Here is an 18256-nt window from a genome sequence, read left to right on the forward strand (position 1 = left end):
ATCATTGTAGCAGATGGACAGAACTATGACCCTAGCAGCTGTGTTTAGGATAGATTGGATAGGGGGAGTTTAGTAGAAGACAGACCGATTGGTAGAGATTTTCAGTAGTTCAATTTCATAATGTTGGTAAGATGAAGTGAGAATATAAATATAAAGTATTGGAACATATTGGGGATATTGAGTACAGATGAGAAATACCAATAGGAAAAAAGAAAGAAAGAAAGAAAGAAAACGTTATTGGGCTACATTAAATGCTAAACTGATCTGTGTCTCTTATAAAACTAGCAAAATATGTCACATATGCATGCTAACAATAAAAACTGTGTAAAATGACGTATCAATAAGATCACCAATAAGAGATGAAGAAATGCAGAACAATTAGAGTGACAGCATATTATTGAATACAATAATGAAGTGAGTCCATACGTACTATGAAGACACTCTGTACCTGTCTTATATTCTTAGATCCTAATCTGCTTGATATCTCACATTGATAAAAGTTCACTTTCCCTTCTCCTCTCTGGTGAGAGCAGTATACATGGAGAAGGATATATTATTACTATGGAGTATACTTCATAGTGACATTTTGAGTCCTCTGGGATCCGATTTAGTGGCAGTCTGGATCAGGATCGATGCAGGTGGAGAGAGGGATTGTAGGGACCTGTGTTCCCAGGCATAGGCTGAGAAATGTAGTGGGTATAAGTCATAAATCATTACTTTTTGAATGAAGGCTAAAGGCAATTAGTCATAGAAATGACACAGTCAGAGGAACATAATGTCATCTGTCAGTTGTCAGATAAAAGACCCTTCCGCGTCAGCAAAATATTAACTTGGTTATGAGGGAGGAAATGTCATGCGATTGTTTCCAAGCACATCTCTACCCTTTCCTACCCAAAGCTTTCAGCATATTGCACTGGACATTGCATTTTGTCTTCAGAAGATCTGTCATTTTTTCTGTTAGCAGCACACATAGACCAGCTCAGCAGACTTGTCCCAGATTGATGCCCACAAATATTTATAGTAACAGATGGAAGCAGACAAAATGCCATCTGCTGAGGAAAAAACTATCTCTGTATCACTTGATGATATGATATGTCCACAAGCTTAACCCTTTGCTTCTAGAGCGTACACACAATGCTGCTAATTATTACTGTTTTATTATTTTGCCGGCAGTAGTGAATGACTTTCAGTCCTGGGCAGGGCCGCCATCAGAGCACTACTGCCCTAACTGGCGCATGGGGCCCAATCAGCAGGGGGGCCCGCATCGAGCCCCATCTCTTCTGCTGATCGGGCCCAGCAGCAGGCTTCTGCCGGTGCAGTAACTGAACCTGCGTCTAGGACCCAAGTTCAGTTACTCTATTGCCATGCGGGCCCGCACGGCAATAGTTAAAGCCGCCAGCCAATTGGAGGCTGGCAGCTGAAGTCAGCGCGCACGTTGCCAGCATATGACGTCATTGACATTTGCCGGCGAGTGCGCGCTTGAAACGCCTGGAGGGAACTTCGCCGCAGGAGCGCGGCAAGGTAAGAAGAATGTTTTTTTTTATATTTTTATTAAAACCGGCCCAGGGCAGAATAGAGACAAGGGAGAAGGATGGGAGACACGGAGGCAAGATGGGAGACACGGGGGTAGGATGGGAGACAAGGGGCACAATGAAGACAAGGGGCAGGATTGGAGACACGGGGCAGGATGGGAGACACAGGGCAGGATTGAGACAGGGAGCAAAATGAGAGACTTGGGGCAGAATGGAGACAAGGGGCAGAAAGAGATGGAGGTAGAATGGAGAAAGGGGACAGGATTGGAGACACGGGGCCGGATTGGAGACACGAGGGTAGGATTGGAGACACGGGGCAGGATTGGAGACATGGAGGGCAGGATGGAAACAAGGGGCAGAATAGAGACATGGGGCAGAATGGAGAAACGGGGGCAGGATTGGAGACACAGGGGGCAGGATTGGAGACACTGGGGCAGGATGGAGACATGGGGCAGAATGGGAGACACGGGGGCAGGATGGAGACACTGGGGCAGGATGGAGACACGGGGCAGAATGGAGACATGGGGGCAGGATTGGAGACACAAGCCAGAATGGAAACACAAGCCAGAATGGAGACATGGGGGCAGAATGGGAGACATGGGACAGGATGGGAGACATGGGGGCAGGATGGGAGACACGGGGCAGTATGGAGACATGGGGCAGAATGGGAGACACGGGGAAGGATGGAGACATGGGGCAGAATGGGAGACACGGGGTAGGAAGGAGACACAGGGAGCAGGATGGAGACATAGTTCAGGATGGAGACAGATGGGGCAGGATCATGGGACAGATGGGGCAGAATCATGGGGCAGGATCATGGGGCAGATGGGGCAGGATCATGGAACAGATGGGGCAGGATGCGGAGATCATATGGGGCAGGATGGGAGAACATATGGCTGGAGCGAGTAATGAGACACACGGGTGCCAGGATGGGGGATATTATTACTTCAGTGATTTATTTATTTTATTGTTTGAGGATACTGTTTTAAATGGGGGAGATGGTCCTGTTATTATGCAGAGCAACACTGTTGCCTTTTTTTCTTCATCTGGTGTAGTTTAGCATTTGGAAAAAAATAAGTAATGTGTTCTGCAAGAGGTGCTCTAGATTACTGTGTTATTTCCTGCATAGACGAGCCCTGGCTGGAAGAAGTGACGGCGGTCTGTGCTGGATGAAGATGAAAAGTGAAGATGAAGGACTTCACCTAGAGACATCACTGGTGAGTCAGCGTGTTACCTGTACACTGACACTATATACTGTATACTATATACAGTGATCCGGTGTACAATGTCACCAGTGATCACTGTATTACCTGTACACAGACACTGCATACTAAGTACAGATCTCCTGTGTATAATGGCACTTGTGATCATATTAGTATTGTGGTTTTTTTTATTACTAATCAGTATTTTTGTATTCAGTCACTATGTGGTGGTAATATGTTTTCTGGCCATGGTGTGGCGGTATTTGTACCTTGTATGTGCTATTATTTTGTCACTATGTGGTGGTAATATGTGGTCTGGTCTTGGAGTGGTGGTATTCGTTCCTTGTTTGTGGTATTATAGGTCACTATGTGGTGGTAATTTGGTGTCTGGTCATGGTGCGGTGGTATTTATTCCCTATATGTGGTATTATTGGTAATTTTAAAAATTGAAAAATAAATAAAAATATACCTAAATTGTATTGGATATTTTAACAAATGATTAATACGATAGAGTAGAGTAGGGTCCAGCCAAAAGGGTCTACCTTGTCGTGGTGGCAGCTTAAAAATTATTTTGACTGTGGACAGTTCGAGAGGTGGAGGCGGGGCTGGGATTGGAGCCTGGGCAGAGTCGCAAGGGGGCCCCGGAAATTTTGCCAGTATAGCGTCCTGAAATTCCTATTGGCAGTCCTGGTCTTGGGAATACTGATCTAATTTTTATTCTGCATCTTGGTGCACAATTTTCTTGGTACAACCATACACATTGTATCTTGGCAGTATCTTTTATATGTTGTCTATCATAAAATTATAGTGAGTGGTCTTTGTATTTTCTATTCTGAGTCACTGACACATCACAGAAATCGATATTTGGGTCTGTGAGAAGGGTTATAAAACTTTTGCTTTTATTTGCAGACTTTGTACTTTTTTTCAACATGCCTATGGCTAAATGGCACATTCTTCACAGAAATTATACCATTCTGCTAATTTTTATAAGCATTGTAGGACTGTAAGCAAGTGTCATAGAAGAGGAGCCTCAGCCCCCAAGAAGACAGATGAACACATGTATTTAGGCTTATCTGGCTTATTGAAGGACATCTGTATAGGGGGAATGTCAGGTTTCTGTTAAGATGTAGAGTGGTCGAGCAGCACACTTAACTCTACTGATATCCAGATCGCTGCCAGTGCCTAGACCCCATCAGAAGTGGCAAAACCTCTCTGGAATGTAATGAAGCTTTTGTAGCATGGAAGACACTCAGTGCAGCGTAGATGACCAGAGACCATGTGGAAGGACACTTCATAAATAATAACATAGAAAAATAATTAATAAAATAAAGAACATTAAATCTCTCCGCATTGCCTCTGGTCATCTGCACTGCACCGAGTGCCTTGCATTCTGCAGATGAAATGACTGTTGTCCTTTCCTAAAGCATGGACTTTATGTAGCAGTTCTGACCTTATAGAATACCTGTTAGCAGGTATACAGTAATGGCCGAAAGTGTTGGCACCCTTGAAATTGTTCCAGAAAATGAAGTATTTCTCCCACGAAATTATTGCAATTACTTAAGTTGTGTTATACGCATGTTTATTTCCAGATGGGGGCAGGAGTGAAGCGCAGCTGGGCAGAGGCCTCCCATGACTGCTTTGAGCCGGGCGGTCTTTTTAAATAATGCCACAGCTGGGGATAGGAGGATGGCAGGGGGGAGGAGCTAGAAAGGGGGGAGCTAGTAGGGAAAGTGCGGGAAAACCGCCATTCCCTACCTTAATCCAGGACGAGGAAGACGTGCCTTATGGAGTCGGCCGAATCCATGATGTCTCGACTGCGGGAGATGGCTAGGTCCAGGAGGGGAGGCTGGCTTGAGGCTCAGCTGGCCTCGATCCTTGGAGCTGCAGGCGGATCCGGACTGAGTGCACGGGGCAGGAGGACCAGGCCCCCAGAAAGACTCTCCCCGAAGTCACTGCGCGTGGCAGGCGCAGGCTCCGGAGCCCCTCCAGGGACCCTGCGGGTGGTGAGTCCAGCGGCGCTGCCCCCTCCAGGCGCCCCGCTCCGGCAGGAGTCCAACCACCTGGCCTGCAGGCGCCGGGCGTCAGGCCCAGAACACCGCCGCTGCTGCTGCTGGGAGCGCCGGACCGGAAGTGCGGCCTGTGCGATCCAGGCAGTGCGCAGCCGCCGCTTCCTCTGCTTCCAACAGGTCCCTGGCGCCCAGAGGGCGCGCAGCCGCCGCTTCACCTGCTTCCACTGGGTCCCCGGCGCCCAGAGGGCGAGCGGCCACCGCTCCCCCTGCCCCCATCAGGTCCTCAGCGCCCAGGGGGCATGCAACAGCAGGCAGAAGAGGCGCACAGCCAGGAAGAGCAGTGGCAGCGGGTAGGAATGCGGACCCTCTTCCTGCGGCAGGCACCCCCAGCGCATCTCCTCTTAGGGTGCCTGCTGGGATTAATACCAGGAGTACACAGGCAACAGACGGTCAGCAGCTGGGAGACTATCAGCGACCCCCCTTTCACGGCACGGCGCAGTGGAGAGAGAGAGGCAGGCAGCAGTGTCGAGCTGCCTGCCGGGAGCGAGGAAGGTTATACGACCAGGCGGGCTCACCCGGGTTTGAGCACGGGGATCGGTCGAGGTCACCTAGGAGGTCTCCCGAGCAAAGATCAGCGCGTACCCGGAACCCGTCTGACGGTGAGGTGGCCGGGGATACTGGCCGCGGACAGAGGAGTGGGTCGGTCCAGCAGCTCCACCACGCTCGGGTTCCCCCTGGTGACGAGGAGGCCAGGGGCGTGGGCCTGGGGCAGAGAAGGCTAGCGGCGCAGCGGTCCCAACACGCTCGGGTCCCCCTGGTGACGAGGAGGCCAGGGGCGCGGGCCTGGGGCAGCGACGCAGCGAGGTGTTGGCGTGCAGCAGCGATCGTCACGAAGGGACGGAGCGACAGGGATCCGGAGGTCCGGCTGGCGGGGACACAGCAGCCACGCAGCGGCGTGAGTATGAGTCTATGTCTGGTTTGTCGCCCACAGGGGCCGGGTTGCAGGAAGCTAGAGGGGGCCGGGTGGTAGGGAGTGAGGAACGGCAGAGGGGTGGGCCAATTGTTGCGGAGGTGCCAGGTCTGCAAGATTTTTTGCAGGGTATGTCGCAAATTTTGCATAGATTAGAGGGAGGGTCAGCGACTGGGGTAGCTGCATCGCCGGTTGAGGCGTGGATGTCTGGGCGGGGGGTGGAACCCCCATCGGGGAGTGGGTTGTTAAGCCCTGGTCGGTTGTTGGAGGTAGCATCGTCAGGTGTATCGGTTTCGGTTCAGACAGAGAAGGAAAAAAGCGATACGGTTAAATTAGACGACAGAGCGAAAGGGGAAGTTTATGTGTGCTTTGAAGGGCCGCTGGGAGCGCATTTGAAGAAGGAGGTGAAGGAGAAGATTTGGCGAGATGAGTACGTGGAAATTTTTTCCCTGCTTCCGTTGGAGAAGTTTAACTTAGATAAAGGGAAAAAAGACGATAGCAAGAAGGAGGAGGATGAAAAGCGGAGGTGGCGGTTAATTCCGCAGACATTTGTGAATTTGTTGCAGGGATTTGCAATATTGGCAAGTGTGGTGGGGGAAAAGGAGCCCGAGAATTGCTTGGGTTTGTTTTGCTATTTAGACTCGATTGGGGAGGCGCATCGTACTTATGGCGGTCAGACGTGGCTGCGGGATGATGAGCAGTTTAGGCAGAGAAAGGCAGTGAGGCCGGAAATTAGGTGGGACCAGAAGGATATAGGCCTTTGGCTGAAGGTTATGGTCCCAGCTAGGCATGAGCAGTCCTGGACACGGAAGCGGTAGTCAGGGTACACAGGGAGCAAAGGAGAAGTCTAGAACCTGCTGGCAGTTTAATGACGGTCAGTGTAAATACGGGAATACCTGTAAATTTAAGCATGTGTGTTCCCACTGTAATGGAAGTTCCCACGGGGCTTCAAAATGTTTCAAGAAAGGGAAAGGAAAGCCAGCATTGGGTGCCGATCAAGGGGGAGAGCCCGGTGAGGCTACGCGAGATGGCCCCCTTTCTAAATAGGTAACCTGATCAAGTGAAGGCGGGTATTATTTTGAATGGTTTTGCGGATGGTTTTAGGATTCCTCCCCCGGGTCACGAGGTTCCTTTCTCGATTAAGAATTTGCGGTCGGCAATGTTGCATGCCGAGGTTGTTGATGCTAAACTCAAAAAAGAAGTGGAGTTGGGAAGGATGTCGGGGCCGTTTTTGCACTGGCCGACGGAAGGTATGGTGGTTTCCCCTCTGGGGGTTGTGCCTAAGAAAGAGCCAAATAAATTTTGGCTGATTCAGCATTTGTCATATCCAAAGGGCCGGTCGGTAAATGATGGCATCGCCCAAGAGCTGTGCTCTGTTGAATATACATCATTTGATGCAGCGGTGCAGTGGGTGAGGAGGCACGGCCCGGGGGCTTTGTTGGCAAAGACGGATATTGAATCGGCCTTCCGTTTGCTTCCGGTGCACCCGGACAGCGTTCCGTTGTTAGGTTGTTTTTGGAATGGTGGTTACTATTTGGATAGATGTTTACCAATGGGTTGCGCCGTTTCTTGTTCCTTGTTTGAGACTTTCAGTACTTTCTTGGAGTGGGCGGTTAGGGACGTGGCGGGAGTTCAGTCTGTTATCCATTATTTGGATGATTTTTTTGTTTATTGGTCCGCCTGATTCCGCGGTATGCCGTAATGCGCTAACGGCTATGTTTTGGGTTGCAGAGCGTTTCGGGGTTCCATTAGCAGCGGATAAGACGGAAGGTCCCAGTACAGTGTTGAGTTTTTGGGGAATTTTAATTGACTCCGAGAGAATGGAGTGTCGGTTGCCGGAGAACAAGCTGGCCCTGCTGCAACAAGAGGTGGATAGAGCTAGGAAGAGGCGGAAGCTGACTTTGAAGGAGTTGCAGTCTCTTTTGGGTAGATTGAATTTTGCATGCAGGATCATACCCATGGGCAGGATATTTTGTTGCAGGTTGTCGGTCGCGATGGCGTGTGTGAAGGAGCCACATCATTTTATTCGTTTGAACAAGGAACACAAAGACGACTTGCTAGTGTGGCAACGTTTCTTGAGCAATTACAACGGGCGGTCATTGATCCAACTTTGACTGCGAAATATACACGGATGCAGCCGGTTCGGCCGGTTACGGGGCCTATTGCAGGGGTCGGTGGTGTGCTGGACGTTGGCCGGACCAGTGGAGGGAGTTGGGCCTTACAAAAAACCTGGCTTTGTTAGAATTGTTTCCTATCGTGGTGGCGGTTTCCATTTGGGGGGGAATGTTTGCTAACAGGAGGGTTCGTTTTCATTATGACAATATGAGCATTGTGTCGGTGATTAACTGTCTATCGGCCTCGTCTCCCCCGGTGATTAAGTTGGTGAGGGAATTGGTTTTCAGGTGCTTGGAGCTGAATGCTTGTATTTCGGCGGTGCATGTGCAAGGTGTACAGAACTTAATAGCCGATGCATTGTCTCGTTTCCAGTGGGAGCGTTTTTGGGAATTGGCGCTGGGCGCGGAGATCTCGGGAGAGGAATGCCCTTTGCATCTTTGGAGCGTGATTATGGACGAGCGGGCCGGTTGATTCAAGAGTCTGTTACGAGCCAAACCTGGGCATCATACGAAGCCTCGTGGCGGGTATGGCAAAGTTGGGTGTCTGTGTGGGGCCAGTTGGTGTCTGACGAAGATAGGATGTTGGCGGTGTTATTCTTAATCGGCAAGGTGGCCGAGGTAGGTTGGTCGATTTCTAAGGTAAATAAATTCATTGCTGGACTGGCTTTTGCTTTTAAGTTGCAGGGGTTGGTGGACGCGACAAAGCATTTTTTGGTTAGACAGGCACTTAGGGGTTTTAGGAGAGGTAATCAGATGATTGACCGTCGCCGCCCCATTTCGTTTAGCCTTTTGGAACGGTTGGGCGGAGTTTTGGAGACTATTTGTGGTTCTAATTTTGAGTTGGCGTTGTTTCGACTCGCTTTTTCATTAGCATTTTTTGTGGCAATGCGCGTTGGGGAGCTGGTGTCAAGCTCCAATGTTAGGGCAGGGGGTTTGTTGGCTGAGGATGTGGAAGTTTGGACGGGGGTATCGATTTTTGGATTCGGCATTCGAAGACTGACCAGTGTGGGAGAGGAAAACGTGTGGTGCTGGGGAGGGTTAACGGGTCTTTGATGTGTCCTAGGGGTTGTCTGGAAGCATACTGGCAGTTGTGGTCAGGCAGAGCTGGCCCTTTGTTGTGTCACGCAGAGGGGTCATTTTTGTCACGCTTTCAGTTCATTGTGGTGTTGAAACGGGGTTTGCGGGAGTTGGGCCTTTCTCCGGATTTGTTCGGGTCGCATTCATTTCGAATCGAGGCGGCATCGGAAGCTGATAGTTTGGGTTTGGGCGCTGAGGACATACGTAGAATTGGCAGGTGGATGTCGAATCGTTACTTAAATTATGTTCGTCATTAATTTAGTGGTGTGTTACGATTTTTGTATTTGACTCTAGTCTTTTTTCTTCGTGTATCTTGTTGCAGGTGGGTCCCCCTACTTAGCCTGGATCTTTGGACATTCGTTCGTTCATTGGGGAGCGCTGCGAGCCGAGGTCAGGCCGGACGGTAGACAACTGGGTTTTAGTAGGCGGCAAGTTGTCATTCATTGGTTGGGATATAGGGGGATGGTGTGGAGCAGGGCCCTTCCTGAATTTTCCAATGCGGTTCGTTTGGATAGACAACCTGACATTTTGATTGTGCATTTGGGGGGGAATGACTTGGGAGGACGGCCTGTCAGGGAGTTGATAAGGGACATACGGTTTGAATTGTGGAGGTTGCAGGTATCATTTCCTGGTGTGTTGATCGTGTGGTCAGATATTGTGCCTAGGAAATGGTGGAGGGTGGCTAGATCTTTGAAGGGTATTAACAGGGCTAGGGTCAAGTTAAATAGGGCAGTATCGGGTTTCGTTTCCAGAAACGAGGGTATTAGCGTTAGGCATTTTGAATTGGAGTCGGGGCTTGGTAACTACTGGTTGGAGGACGGAGTTCACTTAAATGCGATCGGAATTGATTTGTGGACTTTGGCGTTACAAGAAGGGGTTGAAAGGGCGTTGGTGGCGTTGGGGCACTCACGAGCCTGAGGTGCTCAGGGCTGTTCGTGTGTGGTGGAGGGGTGGGGGTTCTTGGAGTTGACGCTGATTGGTTGGGGGAAGGAATTGGAGCATAATTACAGGCAATTTAAAATGTGGTGGGGTTTGATCTGGCATTTTGGTATGGGCTCTGGATGGGGTTTTACCCTGGGAGCTGCTGGTGGTTTTTCTCTTCCCGGAACGGGATGTACGGTGCCCTCGAGCTGGTGATTTACGGCTGAGGGTAATATTCCCTCAGCGTATCCAGTTCAAATTGCTAATATGGACCTACAAAGCCATCCACAACCTGTCTCCTCCATATATCTCTGAACTAATCTCTCGATATCTTCCCTCACGTGACCTCCGGTCCTCCCAAGACCTCCTTCTCTCCTCCACACTTATTCGCTCCTAATCCAATCGCCTCCAAGACTTCTCCCGAATATCCCCAATTCTCTGGAACTCTCTGCCCCAACACGTCCGACTATCAACCACAGTCGGATCCTTCAGACGGAACCTGAAAACTCATCTCTTCAGGAAAGCCTACAGCCTGCACTGACACCGCTGCTGCCTCATCACCAACAAAGCTACCGCCTCACCAACACCGGAGCTACCGCCTCACCAACACCGGAGCTACCGCCTCACCAACACCGGAGCTCCTGCAACCCTCAACCTACTGTCTCCTTCCCCATAATCCTGTAGAATATAAGCCCGCAAGGGCAGGGTCCTCGCCCCTCTGTATCAGTCCGTCATAGTTAGTTTGTTTACTGTATGTGATATTTGTAACTTGTATGTAACCCCCTTCTCATGTACAGCACCATGGAATCAATGGTGCTATATAAATAAATAATAATAATAATAATAATAATAATATGGTGGTCGATCTTCTTTTGTGGGGTTTTGCCAGATCTTTTAGCTCCAAGAACCCTCCCCTCGAATTTATATTGTTGTATTATTTTTTATGTTATTTTTGTTAATAAAAGTTGGCCGCTGTGGCTAAAAATTTCCAAAAGAATATAATTGGTTATGTTTTTATTTAACCCCTTTCTGACATTAGACGTACTATCCCGTCGAGGTGGGGTGGGCCCCTATGACCACCGATGGGATAGTACGTCATACGCGATCGGCCACGCTCACGGGGGGAGCGCGGCCGATCGTGGCCGGGTGTCAGCTGCCTATCGCAGCTGACATCCGGCACTATGTGACAGGAACAGTCACGGACCGCTCCCGGCACATTAACCCCCGGCACACCGCGATCAAACATGATCGCGATGTGCCGGCGGTACAGGGAAGCTTCCCGCAGGGAGGGGGCTCCCTGCGGGCTTCCCTGAGCCCCCCGCAGCAACGCGATGTGATCGCGTTGCTGCGAGGGTCTCACTACCTCCCTCCCTGCTCCAGGCCCGGATCCAAGATGGCCGCGGCATCCGGGTCCTGCAGGGAGGGACGTGGCTTCACAGAGCCTGCTCAGAGCAGGCACTGTGAAGCCTGCAGTGCTCTGAGACAGATCGGTGATCTGACAGAGTGCTATGCAAACTGTCAGATCACCAATCTGTGATGTCCCCCCCTGGGGCAAAGTAAAAAAGTTTAAAAATTTTTTCGAAATGTGTAAAAAACAATTAAAAAAAATATTCCTAAATAATGAAAAATAAAAAAAATATTATTCCCATAAATACATTTCTTTATCTATATAAAAAAAAAACAATAAAAGTACACATATTTAGTATCGCCGCGTCCGTAATGGCCCGACCTATAAAACTGGCCCACTAGTTAACCCCTTCAGTAAACACCGAAAAAAATAAACGTTGCAAAAAACAACGCTTTATTATCATACCGCCGAACAAAAAGTGGAATAACACGCGATCAAAAAGACAGATATAAATAACCATGGTACCGCTGAAAGCGTCATCTTGTCCCGCAAAAAACGAGCCACCACACAGCATCATCAGCAAAAAATAAAAAAGTTATAGTCCTGAGAATAAAGCGATGCAAAAATAATTATTTTTTCTATAAAATAGTTTTTATAAAAGCGCCAAAACATAAAAAAATGATATAAATGAGGTGTCGCTGTAATCGTACTGACCCAAAGAATAAAACTGCTTTATCAATTTTACCAAACGTGGAACGGTATAAACGCCTCCCTTTAAAATAAATTCATGAATAGCTGGTTTTTGGTCATTCTGCCTCACAAAAATCAGAATAAAAAGCGATCAAAAAATGTCACGTGCCCGAAAATGTTACCAATAAAAACGTCAACTCGTCCCGCAAAAAAAAGGACCTCACATGACTCTGTGGACTCAAATATGGAAAAATTAAAGCTCTCAAAATGTGGTAACGCAAAAACAATTTTTTGGAATAAAAAGCGTCTTTCAGTGTGTGACGGCTGCCAATCATAAAAATCCGCTAAAAAACCCGCTATAAAAGTAAATCAAACCCCCCTTCATTGCCCCATTAGTTAGGGAAAAATAAAAAAATTGTATTTATTTCCATTTTCCCATTAGGGCTAGGGTTAGGGCTAGGGTTAGGGTTAGGGCTTGGGTTAGGGCTAGGGTTAGGGCTAGGGTTAGGGCTAGGGTTAGGGCTAGGGTTAGGGTTAGGGCTAGGGTTAGGGCTAGGGTTAGGGTTGGGGCTAGGGTTAAGGCTACAGTTAGGGTTGGGGATAAAGATAGGGTTGAGGCTAAAGTTACGGTTAGGGTTTAGATTACATTTACAGTTGGGAATAGGGTTGGGATTAGGGTTAGGGGTGTGTCACGGTTAGAGGTGTGGTTAGGGTTACTGTTGGGATTAGGGTTAGGGGTGTGTTTGGATTAGGGTTTCAGTTATAATTGGGGGGTTTCCACTGTTTAGGCACATCAGGGGCTCACCAAACGCAACATGGCGTCCGATCTCAATTCCAGCCAATTCTGCGTTGAAAAAGTAAAACAGTGCTTCTTCCCTTCCGAGCTCTCCCGTGTGCCCAAACAGGGGTTTACCCTAACATATGCAGTATCAGCGTACTCAGGACAAATAGGACAACAACTTTTGGGGTCCAATTTCTCCGGTTACCCTTGGGAAAATACAAAACTGGGGGCTAAAAAATAATTTTTGTGGGTAAAAAAAAGATTTTTTATTTTCACGGCTCTGCGTTATAAACTGTAGTGAAACACTTGGGTGTTATGATCTGGTGGTTTAGGAACAACATGAGACAAGCTCTGAAGGAGTTGGTATCTGTACTGACCGCAGACCCTGAACCTAGCAGCGCAACTAGAAATAGCCGTGGAGGGTACCTGATGCTCCCTAGACCCCTCGGCACAGCCTAAGATCTAACTTCCCCTAAAGATGGAAACAGGAAACCTATCTTGCCTCAGAGAAAATCCCCAAAGGAAAGATAGCCCTCCACAAATATTGACGGTGAGAGGAGGGGAAAATAACATACGCAGAGATGAAATCAGATTTTAGCATAGGAGGCCAGTCTAGCTTGATAGATAGGACAGGAAAGGATACTGTGCGGTCAGTATAAAAACTACAAAACAATCCACACAGAGTTTACAAAATCTCCACACCTGACTAAAGGTGTGGAGGGTAAATCTGCTTCCCAGAGCTTCCAGCTAACAGAAAAAATCCATCATGACAAGCTGGACAAAAATAGCATGCACAGAACAATAAGTCCACAACATGTGGACTGAAATGAGCAAAGCCAAAACTTATCTTTGCAGAACTGGTCAGGAAACCAGGAGAATCCAAGCAGAGATGTGAATCCAGCCAGAGAACATTGACAAGTGGCATAGGCTGAAGACTAGAGCCAGGTTAAATAGCAGAGCCAGGAGAGACGATTAGTGAAAGCAGCTGCTAAAGCTAAACCCAAGGAGCGGCAGTTCCACTCAAAACCACCAGAGGGAGCCCAAGGGCAGAATTCACAAAAGTGCCATTTACAACCACCGGAGGGAGCCCAAGAACGGAATTCACAACAGTACCCCCCCCTTGAGGAGGGGTCACCGAACCCTCACCAGAGCCCCCAGGCCGATCAGGACGAGCCAAGTGAAAAGCACGAAACAAATCGGTAGCATGGACATCGGAGGCAACAACCCAAGAATTATCCTCCTGGCCATAACCCTTCCACTTGACAAGATACTGGAGCCTCCGCCTCGAAAAACGAGAATCCAAAATCTTCTCAACCTCATATTCCAACTCTCCCTCAACCAACACCGGGGCAGGAGGGTCAACCGAGGGAACAATGGGCACCACATATCTCCGCAACAAAGATCTATGGAAAACATTATGAATGGCAAAAGAGGCTGGAAGAGCCAAACGAAAAGAGACCGGATTAATAATTTCAGAAATTTTATAAGGACCAATAAACCGAGGCTTAAACTTAGGAGAAGAAACCTTCATAGGAACATGACGAGAAGACAACCAAACCAAATCCCCCACACGAAGCCGGGGACCAACACGCCGACGGCGGTTAGCAAAACATTGAGCCCTTTCCTGAGACAACGTCAAATTGTCCACCACATGAGTCCAAATCTGCTGCAGCCTGTCCACCACAGAATCAACACCAGGACAATCAGAAGGCTCAACCTGCCCAGAAGAAAAACGAGGATGAAAACCAAAATTAAAAAAGAGAGGTGAAACCAAAGTAGCCGAACTAGCCCGATTATTAAGGGCAAACTCGTCCAACGGCAAGAAATCATCCTGATCAGCAGACACAAAGCATCTCAAATAGGTCTCCAAGGTCTGATTAGTTCGCTCAGTTTGGCCATTAGTCTGAGGATGAAACGCCGAAGAAAAAGACAAATCAATGCCCATCCTAGCACAAAAGGCCCGCCAAAATCTAGAGACAAACTGAGAACCTCTGTCAGACACAATATTCTCCGGAATGCCATGCAAACGAACCACATGCTGAAAAAACAATGGAACCAGATCTGAGGAGGAAGGCAACTTAGGCAAAGGTACCAAATGGACCATTTTAGAGAACTGGTCACAAACAACCCAGATAACAGACATCTTCTGGGAAACAGGAAGATCCGAAATAAAATCCATGGAAATATGCGTCCAGGGCCTCTCAGGGACCGGCAAAGGCAAAAGCAAGGGGTACAGCAAGGCTTGGCCCGGGCGCAAGTCCCACAGGACTGCACAAAAGCACGCACATCGCGAGACAAGGAAGGCCACCAAAAGGACCTAGCAACCAAATCTCTGGTACCAAAAATCCCAAGATGACCAGCCAACACTGAACAATGAACCTCAGAAATTACCTTACTTGTCCATCTATCAGGAACAAACAGCTTCCCCACTGGACAGCGGTCAGGCCTATCAGCCTGAAATTCCTGAAGCACCCGGCGCAAATCAGGGGAGATAGCAGAAAGAATCACCCCCTCCTTAAGAATGCCAACCGGCTCAAGGACTCCAGGAGAATCAGGCGAAAAACTCCTAGAGAGGGCATCAGCCTTAACATTCTTAGATCCCGGAAGATACGAGACCACAAAATCAAAACGGGAGAAAAACAGGGACCATCGAGCCTGTCTAGGATTCATCCGCTTGGCCGACTCGAGGTAAATCAGATTCTTATGATCGGTCAGGACTACAACACGGTGTTTAGCTCCCTCAAGCCAATGTCGCCACTCCTCAAACGCCCACTTCATAGCCAACAACTCCCGATTGCCGACATCATAATTGCGTTCCGCAGGCGAAAACTTTCTGGAAAAAAAAGCACACGGTTTCATCAAAGAACCATCAGACTCCCTCTGAGACAAGACGGCCCCTGCCCCAATCTCAGAAGCGTCGACCTCAACCTGAAAAGGAAGAGAAACATCCGGTTGACGCAACACAGGGGCAGAAGTAAATCGGCGTTTAATCTCTTGAAAGGCCTCAACAGCCTCAGAGGACCAATTCATCACATCAGCGCCCTTGTTCGTCAAATCAGTAAGGGGCTTAACCACACTGGAAAAGTTGGCAATGAAACGGCGATAGAAATTAGCAAAGCCCAAAAATTTTTGAAGACCCTTCACAGATGTGGGTTGGATCCAGTCATGAATAGCTTGGACCTTAACAGGATCCATTTCTATAGACGAGGGAGAAAAAACAAAACCCAAAAAAGAGACCTTCTGAACGCCGAATAGGCACTTAGACCCCTTCACAAATAAAGCATTATCACGAAGGATCTGGAACACCATCCTGACCTGCTTCACATGAGACTCCCAATCATTGGAAAAAATCAAAATATCATCCAAATATACGACCATGAATTTATCAAGATAATTGCGGAAAATATCATGCATGAAAGACTGGAACACAGATGGAGCATTAGAGAGCCCAAATTGCATCACAAGGTATTCAAAATGGCCTTCGGGCGTATTAAATGCAGTTTTCCATTCGTCACCCTGTTTAATACGAACAAGATTATATGCCCCTCGGAGGTCAATCTTAGTAAACCAACTAGCCCCCTTAATCTGAGCAAACAAATCAGTAAGCAAAGGCAAGGGGTATTGGAATTTGACCGTGATCTTATTAAGAAGACGATAATCAATACAGGGTCTCAAGGAGCCATCCTTCTTAGCAACAAAAAAGAAACCCGCTCCCAATGGTGACGAAGAGGGCCGAACATGCCCTTTCTCCAAAGATTCCTTAACATAGCTCCGCATGGCGGCATGCACTGGCACAGACAGATTGAAAAGTCGGCCCTTAGGGAACTTACAACCAGGAATCAAGTTAATAGCACAATCACAGTCCCTATGTGGAGGAAGGGAGCTGGACTTGGGCTCATCAAATACATCCTGGAAATCCGACAAAAACTCAGGGACCTCAGAAGAAGGGGAAGAGGAAATTGACATCAAAGGAACGTCACTATGTACGCCTTGACAACCCCAACTAGTCACAGACATAGTTTTCCAATCCAGCACCGGATTATGTTCCTGTAACCATGGAAATCCCACCACAACAACATCATGCAGGTTATGCAACACCAGAAAACGGCAATCTTCCTGATGTGCAGGAGCCATGTACATAGTCATCTGTGTCCAGTACTGAGGTTTATCCTTGGCCAAGGGTGTAGCATCAATGCCCCTCAAAGGAATAGGGCTCTGCAAAGGCTGCAAGGAAAAACCACAGCGCCTGGCGAATTCTAAGTCCATTAAGTTCAGGGCAGCGCCTGAATCCACAAATGCCATGACAGAAAAGGACGACAATGAGCAAATCAGGGTCACAGATAAGAGAAATTTAGGCTGTATCGTACTAATGGTAACAGACCTAGCGACTCTCTTAGTACGCTTAGGGCAATCAGAGATAACATGAGCCGAATCACCACAGTAAAATCACAGCCTATTCTGACGTCTGAATTCCTGCTGTTCTATTCTAGTCAAAATCCTATCACATTGCATAGGTTCAGGACTATGCTCAAAGGATACTGCCATACGGTGCACAGCTTTGCGCTCGCGCAGACGCCGATCAATCTGAATGGCTAGAGACATAGATTCGTTCAAACCGGCAGGCGTAGGAAAGCCCACCATAACATCTTTAAGGGTTTCAGGAAGACCTTTTCTGAAAATAGCAGCCAGAGCCTCTTCATTCCATTTAGTGAGCCCAGACCATTTTCTAAATTTCTGGCAGTATAACTCTGCCGCTTCCTGACCTTGACGCAGGGCCAACAGTGTTTTCTCAGCATGCTCTACAGAGTTAGGTTCATCATACAATAATCCGAGCGCTTGAAAAAATGCGTCTACATTCAATAATGTCGGATTCCCTGTTTCAAGAGAAAAAGCCCAGTCTTGCGGATCACCACGCAGCAAGGATATGATGATTTTCACCTTCTGAATGGGATCACCTGAAGAACGGGGTTTCAAAGCAAAAAACAATTTGCAGTTATTTTTAAAGTTCAAAAACTTGGATCTATCCCCAAAGAACAAATCCGGAGTAGGAATTCTGGGCTCTAAAGCCGGAGTCTGGACAACATAGTCTTGGATACTCTGTACTCTTGCAGCCAGTTGATCCACACGAGAAAACAAACCCTGAACATCCATGCCAGAGCATATATCCTGCACCACCCAGATATCAAGAGGAAAAAAGAGGCAAACCAGAGCACAGAAAAAAAATGGTTCAGAACTTTCTTTTCCTTCTTTTGAGATACATTTAATTCATTTTTGGCCACTTGTACTGTTATGATCTGGTGGTTTAGGAACAACATGAGACAAGCTCTGAAGGAGTTGGTATCTGTACTGACCGCAGACCCTGAACCTAGCAGCGCAACTAGAAATAGCCGTGGGGGGTACCTGACGCTCCCTAGACCCCTCGGCACAGCCTAAGATCTAACTTCCCCTAAAGATGGAAACAGGAAACCTATCTTGCCTCAGTGAAAATCCCCAAAGGAAAGATAGCCCTCCACAAATATTGACGGTGAGAGGAGGGGAAAATAACATACGCAGAGATGAAATCAGATTTTAGCATATGAGGCCAGTCTAGCTTGATAGATAGGATAGGAAAG

This window comes from Ranitomeya imitator, chromosome 7, assembly GCF_032444005.1.
Source record: "Ranitomeya imitator isolate aRanImi1 chromosome 7, aRanImi1.pri, whole genome shotgun sequence".
Classification (NCBI taxonomy): Eukaryota; Metazoa; Chordata; class Amphibia; order Anura; family Dendrobatidae; genus Ranitomeya; species Ranitomeya imitator.